Genomic DNA, 21,191 nt, shown 5'->3' on the forward strand with positions numbered 1-21,191 from the left:
TAATAAAACTATTTTATCATTATTTATATAAATTCTCTAATTTATTAAATATGCTTAATTAATTAATCACATTTATTCTACATCGTGAGTGATGCTTCTCAACATATCGCGACTATCCGGATAATATTAATTCACTGCTTAGAATACCAAGAACCTGTCAGTGAATAGTTACCGTACAATAAACTCCTTCTACCCTACAATGTCCCGATTAAATACAAGGCATGGATCTCGTGTCAAGCCTATCTAATTCAATCACTTGCTTACCATTTACTATGCGTAGTTCTATACAAATTAGAAACTCCTTTCTAATTTCATTCACTCTGGCCAGAGATTCCTGAACTAGCATAACTGGATCAGCCTTGAACATTCGCTTCCTTCACTGGAAGGGGTAGATCCTTTATTGATCATACACTATCTTCGTGTACAAATTCCTATACCCAGAAGAGCCCTAATAATTGTCCCTGGAGACTAAGAACTAAACCAAAGCATAGTTTAGTGTACACAAGATGACTATGATGACCTCAAATCTAAGGATACTTGTACAACTATCACTATGTGAACAACTGCTGACACGTGAGTGAACTTCATCAGTTGTTCAGCTGTGTGAGTCATCTTCAGTGAATTTATTCTATAATAAGCACCTACATACTAGCTATAGTGTCACCACACAAATGTCTATGAGAACAGACATCCTTCATAATGAAGCAAGCATAGTATGTACCGATCTCTGCGGATTATTAATTACCAGTTAGTAATCCTATGACCAGGAACTATTTAAGTTTAGAGTTATCATCTTTTTAGGTCTCACTATTATGATCTCATCATAATCCATAAAAAGCTTTACTCTAAACTATGGTATATCTTATTTAAACACTTAAATAGATAAAGCCCGTAATAAAAACAAAATAAGTCTTTATTAATATCAATGAAATCAAAACAGATTACATAAAAGTTATTCCTAAATCCTAAATACACGATTGGACTTAGGACATATTCCTTTCAATCTCCCACTTGTACTAAAGCCAATCACTCTGGTATCTAATACCCATCTTGACGATCAAAATGACTTTCATAAAGTAGCTTTGTGAGTGGGTCTGCTATGTTGTTATGTGTGTCAACTCTAATTCAATACAATATAAGAAATGTTACCGCGCTCCCACTAACCCTTTTGTAGACGCATGGTTCATCTGCGTTTTTGATAAAATCAAACTCTTTGATTGTCTCATCAAAACGAATGTTCCATCTTTCGAGAAGCTTGCTTTAAACCACATATGGTTCGCAGCATCTTACACACTAGGTTTTCATTTCCCTTGGAAAGAAAACCATCTGGCCATCTGCCAGATTTCATAGTCGCAGTAAGCAGCATTCGCAAGCAAAATCCGAACTGATTTTAACAGGGCTACAGGTAAAAGGTTTCATCAAAGTCAATCCATTACCTTTGTTTGAATCCTTTTGCCACAAGCCTGGCCTTAAAGGTCTCCACCTGGCCATCTGCTATAATCTATCTTTTATATACCGTATACATAGATTCCATTCTGAATTTCATGGCACTATGCCATTTCTCTGAGTCGACACTACTCATAGCCTCATTATAGGTTATAGGGTCGTCATCATCAATGATCGACAACTCATTGTCATTCTCAATGACAAGGCCATATTACCTCTCAGGTTGGCGAGACACTCTCCCTGACCTATGAATGGGCTATTCCATAAAAGTTTGTTCAGTCAGAACAGGTGTTTCCACTTGATCCGTAGTAGTTTGTGCTTCTTGAACTTCATCAAGTTCAATTTTGCTCCCCCTGTTTCCTTCAAGGATAAACTCCTTTTCCAAGAAGGTAGCATGTCTGGAGACAAACACCCGATGATCGGTGTAAAAGTAATGCCCTAAAGTCTCTTTAGGATATCCCACAAACTATATTTTACGGATCGATATTCCAGCTTATCTGGGTCAACTTACTTGATATAAGCTGGACATCCCCAAATCTTAACGTATTTAAGACTCGGTTTCCTTACTTTTCATATCTCATACGGAGTTTGAGGAACAGATTTGGAAGGCACCATATTCAGTAAATATGCTAAGGTTTCCAATGCATAACCCCATAGGAATACTGGAAGATTTGCATAGCTCATCATGGACCGAACTATGTCTAACAAAGTTCGATTTCTCCTTTCAGATACCAATCTGGAGGAGTCCACTGGGAGACTATACCATTTACTTTGAGATAATCTAGAAACACTCCATTAAAGTATTCACCATCTCGATCTAATTGAAGAATTATAATACTATGTTTGGTTTGTTTCTCCACTTCATACTTATATTCTTTGAACCTTTCAAAGGCCTCAGACTTGTGTTTCATCAAACACATATCCGAATCCAGATCTATCATCTATGAAAGTAATGAAGTATGAAAATCCACCCATGGATTGCGTAGACATTGGTCCACATACATTTGTGTGTACCATTCCTAGCAAATCTGCAGCCCTCTCTCCATGTCCACTAAATGGAGACTGCAGTGCCACTATAAAGTGAGATTTTCATCATCCCTTTTCTTTTATTAGTTTGTTCAATCTGAAGTAAATTATGTCACATATATACAGACCATTATTTAAAGTACCACGTCCATAAAGAATATTATCTCTAAGAATAGAACATTCATTATTCTCAATAATAAATGAAAATCCAGCCAAGTCTAACATGGGAATAATATTCCTCACAATCGAGGGAACAAAATAACAATTATTTCAAACAATAGTCTTGCCCGTAGACATATGTAAATGAAATGATTCTACATCTTCAGCAGCAACTCTTGCTCCATTTCCATCAGTAGAATCACCTCCTCTTCCTCAAGAGTCCTACTTCTCCTTGGTCCCTGCAACAAATTGCAGATATGAGAACCACAGGCGGTATCTAATACCCAAGTAGAAATGACATATTCACTTCTATTATGAACATACCTGAATCAGAAGCGGTAGTCTCACTACCCTTCTTCTTCAATTCTGCAAGGTAAACCTTGCAGTTCCTCTTCCAGTGCCCCACCTTGTTACAGTGAAAGCAAACAACTTTGCTCTCGGGGTCTTCAGCTTTTGGTGGAACCGGCATTTTCTCACCTACTTTCTTCTTCTTGGAAGGGTTCCTCTTCCTTTTATTAGGATTGGAACCTTCACCAATTAGAAGAACAGAACTCTTCTTAGGGGGAAAATTCGATTCCGCAGTCTTCAACATGTTGTGGAGTTCAGGCAGGCTGACATCCAACTTATTCATGTGAAAGTTCACAACAAACTGCGAGAACGAACTCGGAAGCGATTGCAAGACCAGGTCTTGGCTCAGCTCCCCATCCATGACAAAACCAAGTTGTCCAAGACGTTCAATCAAATTGATCATCTTAAGTACATGATCATTCATAGATGATCCCTCAGATATCCTACAACCGAACAGCTCCTTCGATATCTCATATCGAGCTTTCCTCCCCGCCATATCATACAACTCTTGTAGATGCATGAGGATAGTGTGAGCATCCATATGCTCATGTTGCTTCTGTAGCTCAATGTTCATCGAAGCTAGCATGATGCATTGAGCAACATTTGCATCATCTATCCACTTACGATACACAACATGTTCATCATTATGTGCATCACTAGCAGGTTCAGTAGGCTTAGGTGAGTCAATCACGTATTCCAGCTTCTCAATCCTGAGAACAATTCTCAAGTTTCGAAGCCAGTCAGCATAATTAGGACCAGTCAATTTGTGAGCATCTAGTATGCTCCTGAGTGATAGTGCAGAAGACATAACGTACAAAGTAAATCTGTAAATGATAAACATATAACAACACTTAGCAAATATTCGATTTCATTTCAAAACACTATATGAATCGGGTCTTTATTCATAAGTGGCTCCCACTAGTTTTCCTAATTTATTCAACCACCTACGTGAAAAATTAAGCATTCATAATGCTAGTGGGAATAGGGATCCTACATTCCATTACACAACCCCGGCTGTGGCACGAAACGCCATGTAATGTTCAATAGGCAGACAACTCTTGTCAATTACATCTTATGTTATTCCCTAATCAAACTTTAGCCTCTTGAATAATTGAGTCACGGCTGTGGCATGACAAACTCAATATTCTAAGTCAAGTCTAACCCAACATTCCGTACAATTGAATCAGTCCCCAAAGGCCCACGACTGTGGCACGTAACGACCTTTAAATTCTTATTCAATGTACACATCTCTATATAATAGACAAGTATTTCTTATTTCGAAATCAAAGCCCTCGGCTGTGGCACGAAACGACAATGATTCAAAAATAAGAACTACTTTCTACCATGTTGGAAGGTTATGACCGACACAAGCCCGTTGTATCATTGGCCAATTAATACTTGATATTATTTAATTTTAGAGGGATTATATTACGTTACAATCATAATCATATTATAAAGAAATTCTTCCTTTTAAATTAAATATTTCAAATCAATAATCAATAATCAGATGATTCCCAGATCGGGTGGAGCATTGTCAAGAGACGTCACTTAATAACCCTTTCTTACAGATAGAAATCTGTTGTTGACAGAATCATCCTTTCTCTCATATCGAAAATTCATATTCAATTACGTGTTTCATAAACACAAGAATCTCATGATTGTATTCATAATATTATTATTAAGGTTATGAAACAATTTCACTATACTAGGTTGTCTAACAAACGCCTTATGTTTATTTAAGTTCACATAAATCTATCATCGCATGATAAACTAAGCATATATCACATATATCAACATGAATAAACATCAAGGTAGGCATGTTACATTATCTAGCACATTAGTCTAAGCATTATACATCTCTATGTATCACATGAAGCATTTAAAATCAATTCAAACGATCAAAAATAGCTTTAAAACACTTCATGGAATATAAACAGTTCAAAACTTTTATATAAACTAAAATTGAGTACTCCATTAGATCCGTCTCGAAAAAACGAATCCAACGGTATATTGCACGCCTAAAACGGAGTTACGAAACTCCCAAAAAATCAATTTTAAAATCAATAGACGGACTGTAACGCATTATAGGAACGCGTTACAAGCCCTGTAATGCATTCCGGTGATGCATTACAAGGGTGTAACGCATTCCGTGAATGCGCCACAGGGGTGTAACGCATTCCCGGAATGCGCGACACCCTTTAAATTTTTATTTTTTTTATTTCTACAGCCGCCTGACAGATTCCTTCTCGGTTAACGTGCCTAACATCTGTGCTTCTCTTTCTTTCTCCGTACCACAGCAGACAAGCAGCAGTATGGATAATATATATATACTAACAATTAATATATATATATATATACTTATTTAATTATGAATTTAATTGTAAAAACTTCAAAAATTCATAATAAAAAATCTATACATCATAAAATTATGAAAAAAATACCCAGACGATCTACAACACTTGTAGAACTTAGATCAACATTCAAAATTATTCTGAGAAACGATTTCTCATCAGACAAAATTAATCCATGATATAACTTGTAAAAATCATAATTAATTCATACAAGCACATAAAATTCTGAAATTTTTACCACAGATCTATATGCATACAACCTATGCTCTGATACCATTGTTGGATTTTTAACGCAGCGGGGTCATGGTAAAACACTTTTACACATACAAAATCTAAATAAAAGCATATAAATCGTGAATAAAAATTCGAGGGATCGAATCTAACCTTTTAACATAATTCGGAGACAACGATCAGAGATCCTTAGCAGTTGCTCCTCAAGTGTGAAGCACTCCACCGGTATCCACCAAGAAAACGATGTTAAGGAGGAAGAAGGAGTTGGAGAGAATTGGGTTTTCCAAACTTTTTGGGTTTTCGGGTTTGATGTGGGTTCGAATAAAATAGGGTCTATAATAGTGTATTTATAGGCAAAATTTTCAGCTGAAATTTTCCCATAAATATTATTATTATTATCCCATTTATTATTCTCATTAATAATTAAAACATCTTTTAATCATTTATCCTTTTTCTAAACACTTTAGAAATAATTAAAACACCTTTTAATCATTAATCCTTTTTCTAAACGCAGCGGGGTCATGGTAAAACACTTTTACACATACAAAATCCAAATATATATTCGAGAAGTTTATTTATTGTAACCCTAGCAGCTCTCGTGATATTTGTTCATCACTGAGAGGTAACAGTTCCATATTGTAACAGAGTTTATTGTTTCAATAAAGTTTGTTTTCTGTTACTTAATATATTAAAGTTCGATTTGATTGTATTATACACTGTATTCACCCCCTCTACAGTGTGTGTGTGACCTAACAGAGTTCTACAAAGAGCATGGAATTAAACAGGAATTTTCTGCACCTGGAACTCCACAGCAAAATGGAGTTGTAGAAAGAAAGAACATGACTCTCATTGAAGCTGCACGAACTATGCTTGATGAAGCAAAGCTACCAACCTACTTTTGGGTTGAAGCTGTGCAGACTTCTTGTTTTACACAGAATGCTACACTCATAAACAAGCATGGAAAAACACCATATGAGATGGTGAAGAAAAAGAAGCCAAATCTGAAATACTTTCATGTATTTGGTTGTAAGTGTTTTGTTCTTAAGACTCATCCTGAACAACTGTCAAAATTTGATCTAAAAGCTGATGAAGGGATTTTTGTTGGATATCCACTTTCCACAAAAGCCTTCAGAGTCTACAATTTTAGAACAAGGGTTGTCATGGAATCTATCAATGTATCTTTTGATGATAAGAAGATTACTGGACTTGAGGATTTCAATGATCATGATCAGCTGAGATTTGAAAATGAAGATTTAAACTCTGATACTGTAAATTCTGATGACTTAAACTCTGATCCTATAAGTTCTGACGGGTTAAGTTCTGATATCACTGAAACTGTGGTAACAACTCCAAAGGAAAATGCACTTGTCCAGGGGGAGCAAGCTGAAGATCCTACCACAACTCAAGACTCTCAAGAAGCATCAGAACCTATCACTGGCTCTTCAAGTTCTGATTCATCAAGTTCTGATGAGCCAAATTCTGATAATTCTGGAAACTCTGATTCTTCAAATCCTGAAGGATCCAAGTCAAATTCTGAATTCTCAGAGAGCATAACTACAGGGGAAGCATCAGAAAATGCTGATGGAGATAGCATGGATCATGGGGGAGGATCTAGTTCTAAAAATCAACTTCCATCTGCAAGGAAGTGGACCGAATCACATACACCTGACTTAATAATTGGAGATCTTGAAGCAGGTGTCAGAACTAGAACTGCAACATCAAATGAATGTCTCTATCATTCTTTTCTATCTCGGACTGAACCAAAAAAAGTGGAAGAAGCTCTTCTAGATGCTGATTGGGTGCAAGCAATGTAGGAAGAGTTAAATGAATTTGAAAAAAAAAGTCTGGACCCTAGTGTCATGACCAAAGAACAGATACATTGTTGGCACAAAATGGGTGTTCATAAATAAAACTGACAGTGCTGGCATAATTACAAGGAAGAAAGCAAGGCTGGTTGCTACGGGTTACTCTCAACAGGAGGGTATTGATTATGATGAAACATTTACATCAGTTGCTAGATTGGAAGACATAAGAATCTTTTTGGCTTATGTTGCTCACAAAAAGTTTAAAGTCTTTCAAATGGATGTGAAAAGTGCTTTTCTCAATGGAGAATTAGAAGAAGAGGTATATGTTAAACAACCTCCAGGATTTGAAGATCCAAAATTTCCAAATCATGTCTACAGATTAGACAAAGCACTTTTTGGCCTTAAGCAAGCTCCAAGAGCATGGTATGAGACTTTAGCTCAATTCCTTCTGAAAAGTGGATTTCACAAAGGTACAATTGATAAAACACTATTCTACCTCAACCATGGAAATGACTTACTTTTGGTATAGATATATGTTGATGATATCATATTTGGTTCTACAAATGCCAAGCTCTGTGAAAGATTTGCAAAGCTAATGTAGTCAAGATATCAAATGAGTATGATGGGAGAACTAAGTTATTTTCTGGGACTTCAAGTCAAGCAAAATGAAGAAGGTACTTTTATCTGTCAATCCAAGTACACCAGAAATTTACTCAAGAAATTTGGAATGCAAGATAGTTCAACTGCATCCACTCCCATGACCACTGCAAAGAAGTTAGATAAAGATACTGGTTCATCAGTAGATATTACTAACTATAGAGGTATGATTGGCTCTTTAATCTATTTAACTGCAAGTAGACCTGATATCATGTATGCTACCTGTCTTTGTGCAAGATTTCAGGCTGATCCAAGAGAACCTCATCTAATAGCTGTGAAGAATTTTCAAGTACCTCAAGGGTACAGCTGATCTAGGATTGTGGTATCCTAGAGAATCATATTTTAAGCTAATAGGTTACTCAGATGTAGATTTTGCAGGATGCAAAATAGGCAGGAAAAGCACTAGTGGAAGCTGCCAATTTCTTGGAGGAAGATTGGTTTCTTGGTTTAGCAAGAAACATAAATCGATTTCCACATCAACTACAGAAGCATAATATATTGCTGTAGGAAGCTGTTGTGCACAGATTCTTTGGATGAAGAATCAATTACTGGATTATAGGTTAGAATTTTCTAAAATACCTATTTACTATGATAATCAAAGTGCTATTACTATGACAGGTAATCCAGTTCAACACTCAATGACAAAGCACATCAGCATTAGGTACTATTTCATAAGGGAACATGTGATGGAAGGTATAGTGGAATTACATTTTGTTCCAACAGATCAACAACTAGCAGATATCTTCACAAAACCACTATGTGAAGCTACTTTTACAAGACTGGTAAATGAACTTGGAATGGTTTCAGGTTCTCTCTCTAAATCTGCTTAGTTTTATTCTCATGCATCAGACTTTATGATCAGTGTTTACAGATTATCTTATCTTCATATAATATGTGCTTAAATTGTAATACATTAAATGTTGATTGTTATCTGATGTGGATCTATATACTCTGATAGTGATTTGAATGTTCTGTGAGTATTCAATCCAATGAGGATAACTTTGCTAGATGCTAACCTAGTAGTCTTTAACATACTAGAAATCCCATGTTTGAATTTATTGTTTATGTGGAAATTCATTAACACAAGCAAATTCTGATTTTGACCTTAGTCAAATTTACTTTGTGTATCTTATTACTAAGTCACAAACTAGATTCTTGCTTCTTATCTGTCAAATCCTGATGTCAGTAAATCTTGAGGATGAACCATATACTTGATAAGCCTCACTTATCTGAAGAAAATAAAAGAAAAGAAAATTGAAGTCAGGTACTCCTTTGAGATCTAGAGTAAATATATGGAAGGGAAGACCCAAGTGCATTGCTGGTATTAAGTAATATGCATTAGAAAAGCAAATAAATTTTTTCTTGGTGACTTTTCACATTCTCTGATTACTGGAGAAATACTCTGATAATAGCATAAATTCTTATAGCAGTTGTGACTCACTTACACTGAGAAGCCACTGTGAAAAAGAATTCTAAAAGATGCATAAAATGAGCACAAACAGTTGAGGTGGACTCATGCACAAATTTATCCTATAGTAGACTTCATTATTAATGACATATTTTAAGCACTTTTCTTAGTTATGCCTTATTTCTAAGATGTACTGAAGTTTATCATACTTTAATATTTATATGATATTTTGCTAATGCACAGACTATCACTCCATATGAATGATGAAAATTACTGTGGTGATCAAGTTGTTTCATATAAACAGTTAAGTGTCATATGCATAAATTCTGAGGACAAGTTCTGATGGAAGTTTTGATGATTACACTCTGAAGAAATAAGTCAGTATTTGTATGAAGAATCATAGAAACAGACATTCACTTTTTGAGTACAGAAGCCATGTTTTGATGACTGTTAAAATCTGATAATAGTCAAGTTCTGATATTAAATCCTAATGGAAACTCTGATGCTTACGTGGAATTATTCTTTACTTGACTTATTTGTGGTAAATACCAAAACGGTCATATTTAATCAGAATATAATTAGGTGAGATAAAAACAGCCATAATCATTTCGGTTAGTGGTAAACGTGCTTGTCTTGAAAAACTGCATGTGCACAGTAATTATTACTTATTTCCCATGCCCACTAACTCCTGCTTTAACTATTGACTATTCACATATTTCCTAAATCATTACACATCGGTCTAGAGAGACGCTCATTAAGTTAACTCTACACTTAATCATTAATCAGTCCTGTAGTTCCTTGATATTCCATTGGCTATTTAACCGACATTTCATCTCAGACATATCATCTTCTATTCTCACACAAAATCATTCTCTCTCTTTTAATTCTCACTATTTTCCTCCTTCATAAAAATGGTTCTTGTAAACATGTTTATGAACTGTATTTCTTGATGAATGTTTTGATTAAAATTGTGGTTACTAATAATTGTGATGATTTGACAAACAAATGTTGAATTTGAATCGACATATCCTGAGTTACACTTGAGAAAGTAGAAGCAATTGAGAAAGCTCAAGAGAAGCAACAGGACCAAATCTTTGAGGTTCCGGCAAATCAAGCTTCTCAACAGGCTCAATTGAATGATATTCAATCTTCAGTTGAACTTCTTCTTTCACTCCTACTATCAGATGATGCCAAAAAGGGGGAGAAGATAGTTAAGTCCAAATGCTCTAATGATCAAATACTAAAGAAGAAAGATGATGAAGCTGATGACCAGGGAAACCCTAGAAAGGGTAGAGGTCAAGTTCAAGGTAAAGAGCATGGCATCAAGGTTTCTTCAAGGAAACTAATGACAAGTTCTGAAGCTGCTCAAACTTAAAATCTGATAGCAAGTACTGATACTCAAAATCTGATATCAAGTTCTAATGAGCAAAGTCTGATGACAAAGCCTGATGTTCTGATACAAGGTGGAAGTCAAGATTCTCAAAAGTTCATGCAAACTCTGAAGCTCAAGGGAAAATAGACTACTGTCTACTATAAAGATCCCAAGATTCAGACACTTGATGAGGAAATTGCTAGAAGATTATTTCTTAAACATAATCCTGGAATGGATTTAGAAAATCTCAAGGAGGAGGAAGCTAGATTTAAAGTTGAAAAGAAAAATCTAAAGCCAAAAGCTTCTGTTGCAAAGAAACCTCCATGTCCTAAGGTAAAAGGCATTGTGATCAAGGAGAAGCCACATACGGAGGCATCAAAGCCCAAAACAAGATCACAATCTGAGATTGATCCCAAAGACAAAGGGAAGGGAAATGTTGATGAACCAACCAAGCCACTGAAGATGAAAATTCCTCAAATCCTGATAAAGACGGTGTGCAAAATGGTTCAAGTTACTGATGATACTCTTGCTGAAGATGAAGATGTTCAAACTCTGAAAAGAAGGAAAATTTCTGAAGAATCAAAGACAACCTCTGATAAAGCTCAAGTTGTTCAGAGTGAAGAACTGCAAGCTACAACAGAAACAACAAGTTCTGATAAAATCATCAAGACATCAACCTCTGACAGTGCTCAAGTTGATTTAGATAAGATGGAAGTAGCTGATAAAAAGAAACTTCTGTGGAAAAATGTCAAACCATCAGATCCAAAGAAAAGCCAATTGCTGTCTACTTTTATGACTATTGGGTTAAATGCTAGAGAACCAAGAGACAGGGCTGGATTAGGTTCTGATGAAGCAAAGATCAAGACAGGAGTTGAATTTGCTACTAGAGATCCATTTCTATTGACTAACAGACCTCTTGAAGATATTACACAAAAACACCTTGATAAGGTTATCTCTCTTCAAGTGGTACTGGATGCTCATGACAAGCACAATGTCAAGGAGAATCTGATTCTATTTCTTGAAGATGGAAAGACATATTAGATGTCAGAATCAGATGTATTGAACAAAACTCTGAAAGAACTTCAATTCTTTCATTACCTTTTAGAGGTAAAGTCTAATATTACCAGGAGATGGTCAAACTTCATATTGAAGACCATCAGAGATAAAGCAAGAATTTCTGGTTCAAGAGTTACAGAATTCATTCCTAGTATTGTTGAAAATGATGGAAGCGAAACTCCAATGAAGAAGGATTCTGCTAATCTTGAAGTGTTATTGAATGAGAAATGTCTATGCTACAATGAAGATTCTTCTCATCCTAGGGTAATAAGACTGAATGATGGTTTAGAAAGAAATCATATCTCTTCTTTAAGGACTGCAATCTATCCGATTGGGAGTCAAGATGAAGAGATGAAGCAAGTTAAAGCTACAATGTCTCAAGTCCTGAGGATTAAATAAGAAAAGCTGATGTCAAGCTTTGTCAAGAATTATTATGGATTCAGATTGACTTAGTGAGATTGGTAAAAGTTACAAGGACTGTAAGTTGTAGTTAGTTATCTAGTTAAACTCTTATTTTCATTTGTACTTAAATATTTTTGACATCATCAAATCTATTAACTTGTATATTTTGTATAATTTACAAGTTGAGGGAGATTGTTAGATATATTTGAGATATCATGTCTAATATGATTCATGTTTAGTTTTCAAATCTTAACAAACAGGGCATATCAGGACTTACTGAAATTAGGACTTACTGGAAGTCAGAACTTAATATCAGAACTTAAGATCATATCAGAACTTAAGTGCGGGAAGACTTTCATATAAGGAAGGAAACTGATTTACAGTAGAAGATCGAGACTAAAATAAAAGAAGATATGCATAGAAAGAGTTAAAAGACTGGAAGACTTGTAGAAGATATCTGATTGATATATTTTAGGAGACAGAATTATATTCCATATCAATTAGAAGTTATCTTGTAACCGTGTACTATATAAACACAGACTTAGGGTTTACATTATATGTGTTATCATTATCGAGAAGATTATACATTGTAACCTAGCCGCTCTTAGTGATATTTGTTCATCACTGAGAGAGAACAACAGTTCTTATTGTAACAGAGTTTATTCAATATACTTGATCTTTGTTACATACTTGTGTTAAATCGATTTGATTGTGAAAACACTGTATTCAACCCCCTTCTACAGTGTTGTGTAACCTAACAGAGTCTAGGGTATGTCTGACAAACTCTAATACGTGACTGTTACAGTCGTGATTATGCAAATATTCTGTTAAATATAATTTAAGTTATAAAAATTTTTTTGCTAAATTAATATAATAATAAATATGAACATAATTAAAGAGGGATTAACTCTACTATGCACTACACCATAAAATGTCTACTGTAACACCAAAAAAACGTTGCATTAGGTGGTAAATATGTTGCTCTTGCCCCACTTTTAAGCTAAGGTAACATTTTCTTAAAGATAGGTTTTTCCATGTTGCCTTAGGGGTCTAAGGTAACATCTTTGGTGCCTAAGGCTACATCGTGTTTTAACTTGTTTATATGTTGCCTTAGATTGCTAATGCAACAAAAAGAGAGATCAGTTGTAACTTATTTTTTATGTTACCTTAGAGTTTTAAAATATTTTTAAAAAGTGGGCCCCACGGTGGGACCCACTAGCTGACATGGCAAGTGTGGGCCCACAGTGCTGAGTTGTCTTGATGACTTGGCAAGTGGGCCCATAGAACCTAATGTAACACTTTGAAAAGTTGTTGTAACATTATAGCTAGCCTAATAAAATGTTTTAAACATAATATGGTAACAGTTTAGGAGGCTATTGTAACACTTTAGCAGAAACAAATTGAAATGCTTATTATGTAAACTGAAGAATCCCAATTATACAATTTCATAATTGCAAAATAATGTATCCAACCCAAACATTAAACATCCAAATATACAACCAAATTATGTCCAAACTAACTATAAACTAGTTCACATTTTTAACTTAACAATAACCCAAGATTATAAATTTTAAAAAGTACTACTACAAGCTAATGCTTATATTTGCTTCACTTTCTCCTAGACTCCACCATCCGGGCGTTTCCCTTTTTATACACGTGAAACTTTCTCTTGTAAGTCTTCTTTGTTCCCTGAAACATTGACTAAGTTATTTGCAAGAAAGAAATCGAACCATCAAATTTTGAATACCATATCAAAAGATCTGTAGACAATACTTATTAAAAAATTATTCTATGATCATTGTTATTTGAATATCTCTACTGCTATAAGACAGCGTCCCAAATTGAGAATTATATGCAAGAACATAACTGATTTACAGGTTTTTAAAATGACGCTATTAAGAAATGAGCAGGACATGTCACTATATTAATATAACCTGTTGGAAGCTGCAAAGACATTATCATCCACTTCTCATCCTTTTGGAAGCTGCAAAGACAATGATACACCATTTGAGCAAACACCATGACAAATAAAATTTATTCCATAAGCTACTTTCTGGTTATCAGAAATCACTGAGCAAAATGATGTCACAAACAATGAACCTACCCTGTTGTTAGAACATGAACACTCATCTTGATTCTCGATGGGAGTTTTGTTCTAGCTCGAGATGACTGCTTGAAAAATTCATTTATCTCCTTTGACAATGTAAAAGCATATCGAATCTCAAAAATGTAAAAGCACCAAATTAGTACCGCACACTAAAGCAGCTAATCATTCCAACACCAAGCTATAATTTTCACGTAATCACAAGCCTTATATTATTTAGTAAGCAAAAAAGAATGACCACTTGAGAGGATTCGGTATGCTTCCAGAATCACTTCTGAAACAGCAGGAATATTTTAGTTAATAATGTTGCAATGGAACACATTTAGCGAGATCTTTTCTGGCGCAAGTAAAAAGAAAACAGGCTAATCTTAATTTTCATATAATGCTCCACAGAGAACATTTGTTCAACCAGGGGCTGATCTATTCCATGCCCAGGAGGTGATTTCCACCCCCACCATAAAAACTAAAAAAAAACACTTCTTAATATACTGGAACATGAAATCAAAATAAAGTTAGGGAGCAAGAATCTTTAGCTCTTCCCAAGCGCTAGCCCAGCAGCCCCCTCATGGCTTGATCATGGGTCTTTTCCTGGTTTAATTAGCATTTGCGCTCATGTATCTTCCCCATATACCAACCTTGAGCAATCCACATTCCAGAGTGACAACAACTCCTTTTTAACCAGGCGAAAGAGAGAAAATGTGTGTTCTCATTCAATCCCTTAAAATAAAATAATGTAGACAAAGACTTCAATTAACCACAGAGCGTGCCTCTAGAAAATGAACACATCTAGTAAAGGATATGAAATATAAGGTCCCTGAAACATCACCCATCTTTATTCCTTGCTCATTCTTTTTTATTATTCGGCAGAGAGCAAAAGGTCCCTGAAAAATTATAGAACATTTGTAAGAAAAGAGATCTTTAAAGTACGTACTTTTTAATTACCACAATTACATCAAAAAAGACGCGAGTAATGAGTTAATTGAATATACCTGAGAGCTTGGGGAATCTTGAGGAACATCGTCTGAAAGACGATACTCGTACATCACGCATTCTGTTCTATTACCTACTGGAGCTCTTCCTTGATAAAAAACTAGTATTTTTCGACATCCAATTGCAGATGATTGACATACTATTTTCCTGTCTTTTCTAGTGGCCTTCCAATACCCTGTTCTTCTAGCTCGATTAGTTCTTGAACCGTTTGGGTATTTGTGATCATGAGCACTGAAAAAAACCACTCCATATCACGCATCCGAATAAATGATTTTGCTGCAACTCAAATCTTAATAAATCAGAACCACCAAACTTTTAATTAAATTCTAATACCTGAAATCGAGCTAAAATACCTGAGTCATGTTTGGTGCAAAAACCATAAAAAGGTTTCTGGCATTCATTTTATTAAAATCATCTTGCTCAACAACATCAGCCATGAGATTGATTAAGTCTAAATTCAATATACAAAACAAGATCAGTAAATAATATGCAAATCAAGGTTATGCACACCAGGGCGTCCATATGACACAGTTCACACACAACATTTTTAAGTAAGGATTTAGCTACATATAATAAATCCATATTAGAAGATTTTTATGCAAGTTATAAGGCTCAATTTCCTTGTTTATGCTCTAAATTTTTAGCTTAAGCCATCAAATATTCTAAAAAGGTAAAATAGCATCAATCATTTCAGATATCGTTTGCTATCATTTTGAATTTTTGATATACAATCATGTATGTTACATATAACCTTATTGGGACTATTAAGACATAGAGGACACAGGTGTTCCGATCACACACACTTAAATTTAAAAACAAAAAATATCCTTAAATTAAAAAGAAACAAGCAATCCTTAAATCAAAATATTAAGCAAACTTTACATCATCAGACAAAGGATTACCAACTAATCTCTCATAAGCAGTGTTCTAAAATCAAAACATATACGTTGATGTATCCAACATTTAAAAAAGGCCCAAAAATACCAAAAATCATAATCAAAATACCTAAAATTGAAACTCCAAAGCTCCAATTCTACCAAAGAAGACCTGAAATCAAAGGCATAAAATTAGTTGAAGGCCCTAATTTAAACTAAAAATTTGAAACCCCAATTCTAAGAAGCCCTAATTTGAAGTTTTCAAATTAGGCACGACCGTAGCTTTGAATCAATTAATTTGAAGACTCAATGATCTAATTATATAGTCGGTGCGAATAACAAAGAGCGAGGGAGTGAGAACTGGGACTGAGAAATCGGGGTTGGGAGAGAGACAGCGCATTTGGAGAGAGAAAGAGATGGGTCAATAGATGTACTACAATAAGAATGATAGTAAGATTATGGTCATAAAATGGCAGCGAGAGAGAGTTGTTAGGTCCCAATGTGTTTGTAGAAGGGGGGGTTGAATACAAACAGTACCAAATAATCAAATAAAATGCGGAATAAAAATTGAAACAAAATTCAAGTTAAATAAGAATATTATTAAACTTGAAAGGTGTTACAACAACGTTATCGATCACAAGGAATTGATCTCAAATTAATTATAACAAATCTAGAATAAATTCGACATGAACTTTTTCTATTTTTGTAATAAAAAGATTCAAATGCTAAACGCAATTTGAGATTAAGTTCTAGGGATTTTGATCCGCTAGATTGATACACAAGAACAAGATAAAGATTTCTAGTGGTTTGGATTTAACTTTACAAACTAGAAATTTGATCTTGAAATTAGCAGAGAAGATGAAATATTTGTTCTGCTTCTTTTTCTTTTATTCTCGGGTTCTGTTGTGTTGGATAATTTGTTGAATGGCTACTTCTGTCTTTTTAATCAATCAACGGAATGGAATGAACTGGAATGACAATCCCATAGCTGGCAAGACTTTCGGTAGGACAATGGATTGAACTAGCAAGACAACCTGATTGAACTACAATGACTTTCGGTATGACAATCAGTTGAACTAGCAAGACTATCTCCTTCCCAGTAGAACTTTCGGTAGGACAATTGAAATGACTTGGCATGACAATCGGTATGACAATCCTGATTGTCATGCTAGTTCATTTTCAATTGTCTTGCTGATTTAAGACTGTTTTTAATCCAATTAAACTTCTGAAAATTCTTAATATTAATTCTGAATTAATTAATCAATTAATTCAATTAATCAATAAATTAATCTTTGCAGATATAATTTATTTTCTTAATTAAATTATATGACTTAATTAATTAATAGAGAATTAATACTAACCTTGAGCAGCAACCATTCTTCTGAATATCTTCTGAAAATTACTGAAAATTATGAATCAATTCGACCACTTCAATGTTGACACTCGATGTACTGTCTGGTTCATGAGTGACTAACTTCTGTGACGTTTCTTCATGTCTTGACTTTGATAATTGATTTTCTTCAGATTAAATCCTTGTAATTATCTGATACCCTAACGAGATCTCTGTCACTTGATTAAATCCACAATCTTGATTTATATCACTGAGGCATGATCAATTTCTTGAACTTCTTCCAGTGAATTAATTCCTCAAGTCTGTAGATGAACCTTGTTTCTGAATCCTTTGACAGATATTACTTTGCGAGATCTCTTTGACGGTAGATCCACTATTTACTTATTACATTCTTATTTGAGTTGAGTTAAATCCTCGAATATACAAATAGGCTATGACATATGCCTTACAATCTCCCCCTATTTGTTTGTTAGACAATAACACACAAATACCTAGAGGATAACTCAACTAACAAATAAGAAAAAGATATAAACAAAAATGCAAAGTAAATAGCAGAAAAGTTCTGGATAACATTTAACCTTTTCCAGATTCCAAATAGATGTTCCTCTAGACTAAACATATCTTCAAGTAGTTTCATCTTCATTTGTACAACCACATTTCCTGTTGAGAAGCCCATATCTCTCTTGCTTCTCCCCCTATGAGAATCAACTGATTAAAGAAGATCACCTTCGTTTACCACCTCTCCCGTACAATAGGATCCGCAGATAAAAACCAATGGTACTCGCCTAACAGCTTCTTCCCTTACTAGAAAATCACCTTGCGTTTACCACCTCTCCTGTACAATAGGATCCGTAGTTACAAACAACAATGGTGTGGTGTAGTGTACATATGTAGGATCTTTTTCTTCCTCCCTGCTATTTCTCCCCCTTAGTTGAGGAATCCTCCAAACTATTTCTTAAGCTTTTATCTCCCCCTTAAAGAAGGAATGTATGCCGTCGTCTGAAGGAATTCTCATATTCCACTTGGTTGGAAAATAAATAACAAGTAGTTTCTCTTTCTTCCTCACTCTGAGTGTGTGATTCTGTTTAGTGTACCTCACATGTGTTTCACTCTTCTCTCCACTCGTGTTTATACTCATTCTCACAAGTGTATCACTCCTCTCATAGCTCCATAATCCAGCTGTACCTGCAAGGAAAATCACCTTAGCCATCCTTAAGGAGGTCACAGGTGGTGCAATGGGAGTTCGTAAATCCCCATCCTTGTTAAACTCGTCAGATAAATCTGAGTCATAATCTACAAGTTGCTAGTTTCCCTTTTAGGGTTCCAGATTTTAATTTTGGGAAGGTAAACAATGATCCAACGAATTTAGCATAAAGATCAAAGTTCCCTTCTAATGTCTGTGAAGACATTTCCTTGTGACTCATCAGGTAATATCTGAATCATTGTCAACAAGTTGTCGATCTGCGCCTATGTCAGATCCACTATCCGCAGATGCATCCAGGGGATTTAAGCCTGGGGAGGTAGACACTGACCACTGACATATGGCTTTTGGATCAGTATCCTCTCCTAACACCTGTAAAGGCAATTGGTCCATTAACGAACCTTGAACAATCGGATGCCTTGGCTGACAGACAAATTTCAATAGACGCACCATGTTGAGAGAATGAATCTAGTAACTGTTTTTGTGCCTTTTCAGCCATTACATCTTTTTGAGAAGATGTATGGGGGCTAGCAGTTGTCTCGGTTTAAATACTACTTATCTATGTAGGAGACAGAGCTACTGGGTTGACTACAGAACCTTCCTCATGTGGTGCACTAAGGCACTATCTCCCTCACGCTCATTCATACTACATTTAGTGGTAAGAGAGTGTTGGTTGGTTCTGTTTCTGTGTTTGTCTTTACAGTCTGGGATACACGTTGTGGGTTTTCAACCTCATGACTGTCAATGAAAGAAAGTCATTGGAGACTGAACCTGTATCACAGAACATAGGGCAATATAGAGAGATAAAATGTAATACATTTAATCTTTTGAGAGTAATGATGTACAATAGTGATTTCAAAAGATTTTACATGAAATAAGAAATCACTAATGTAGAAAGAAGTTTGATTTACTCCTAAAACTCACTGCACATATAAAACAATATGATTGTGCCTAGTGATTAGAGAGTTATAAATATGACGATTACTTGAGCAGTACACTAGTTCATACCAACCTGAAGTGAGATTGTGAAGAAGAGATTGCATAGTCCAATAGATCTGCAACTGCAAAGTCCATGAACTGAGGTGCATTGACTTCCTCTTTTGACTCACCAACCAGGAGTACACTTGTACACATATTACTAGAGTCCAATTCCAAGTGTAATGTGCATCAGGTGCCTGATATGTCGTAATATTCTCAAGTCTCGTCACTGGTGCTATATGTTAGATACTGCTTCCTGATAATAACCTAGCACACTATACAAAATTTCACTGATAACCTATCCAGCTTGCAAACAGCCATATCCCTCAGATAAGCCTTTGCTGTTATCTCCAAAGGTAACCAGTGGGCCAGCTTTCTCAACCACATTTGATAGCAGGGCTCTATCTCCGGTCATATGTCTTGATGATCCACTGTCAAGAATCCACACTACCGGTTCCACCTGTTTAATGCCCTACACTACAAATGGATTACACCTTCTTCGGAACCCAAACTTGGTTGGGCCCGACATACTTGTAGAATTGTCCTTTGTCAGGCAAAACAACATTTTTAATTTTAATGGTCTCAACTTTCTCAATGAATGAACATTTGACCTTGTAAACAGCCTTAACAAATTTCTGTTTAGGCCTAGGCACAAATGTCTCCTTTCTAGCCTTAGAAGGACTAGCAGTCTTAGACCTATCATGCTTTCTATTATTCACATGCTGACGAGGAGTAGTCTTATCACTAGAAACATGCTTACCATTAAAATAAGCATACATCAAATTAAAAGCATAAGACATACAATTAGCAACACCACATGCTTTATGAGAGTGATTAACAGCAGGCAATTTATGCAAGGTAGACATGGCATTTTTGTTATCCAACTCATGTGTGTCTGAGTTAGTCTCAGTTGCTTTCACAACTTTGACTAGAACTTTCGACACACTTGACTCGGAAATAACCTTTTCATTAGCATGATCTTCAGCACATATTTCTTCTTGAATAACAGAAGAGGTCGCATCAAATGGTTCAGCAATTGATGCTTTATAGAGGGGTTCATCAACACCCTTAAGCACATGTGGTACTTCCCTCCCTTTAGCACAGACATGAGGAGGGGAGTTTATGCCTAATTCTCTAATAGCAGCATTGTAATCATAACCTATTCTAGATGTTTGATTAACAGCTTGCTTACTGTAGAACTCTTTAGCCTTCGAACAAGAATTGAAGTAGGCTCTAACCTTAGTCTCAAGACCGGTGATCTTGTCTTTGAGAATAGTTTCGAGTTGTCTATAACAGTCAACTCTATTCTCTAGAAAAGATACTTGTTCTTTTAACTTGTCTTGATTAATGTGCACAAGTCTTAATTCATTGACCTCTTTCTCAAGGTCTTTGATCTGCTGACTTAACAGTTCATTATCACGACGAGCACAC

This window comes from Apium graveolens, chromosome 11 (assembly GCF_009905375.1).
Source record: "Apium graveolens cultivar Ventura chromosome 11, ASM990537v1, whole genome shotgun sequence".
NCBI classification, from domain to species: domain Eukaryota; kingdom Viridiplantae; phylum Streptophyta; class Magnoliopsida; order Apiales; family Apiaceae; genus Apium; species Apium graveolens.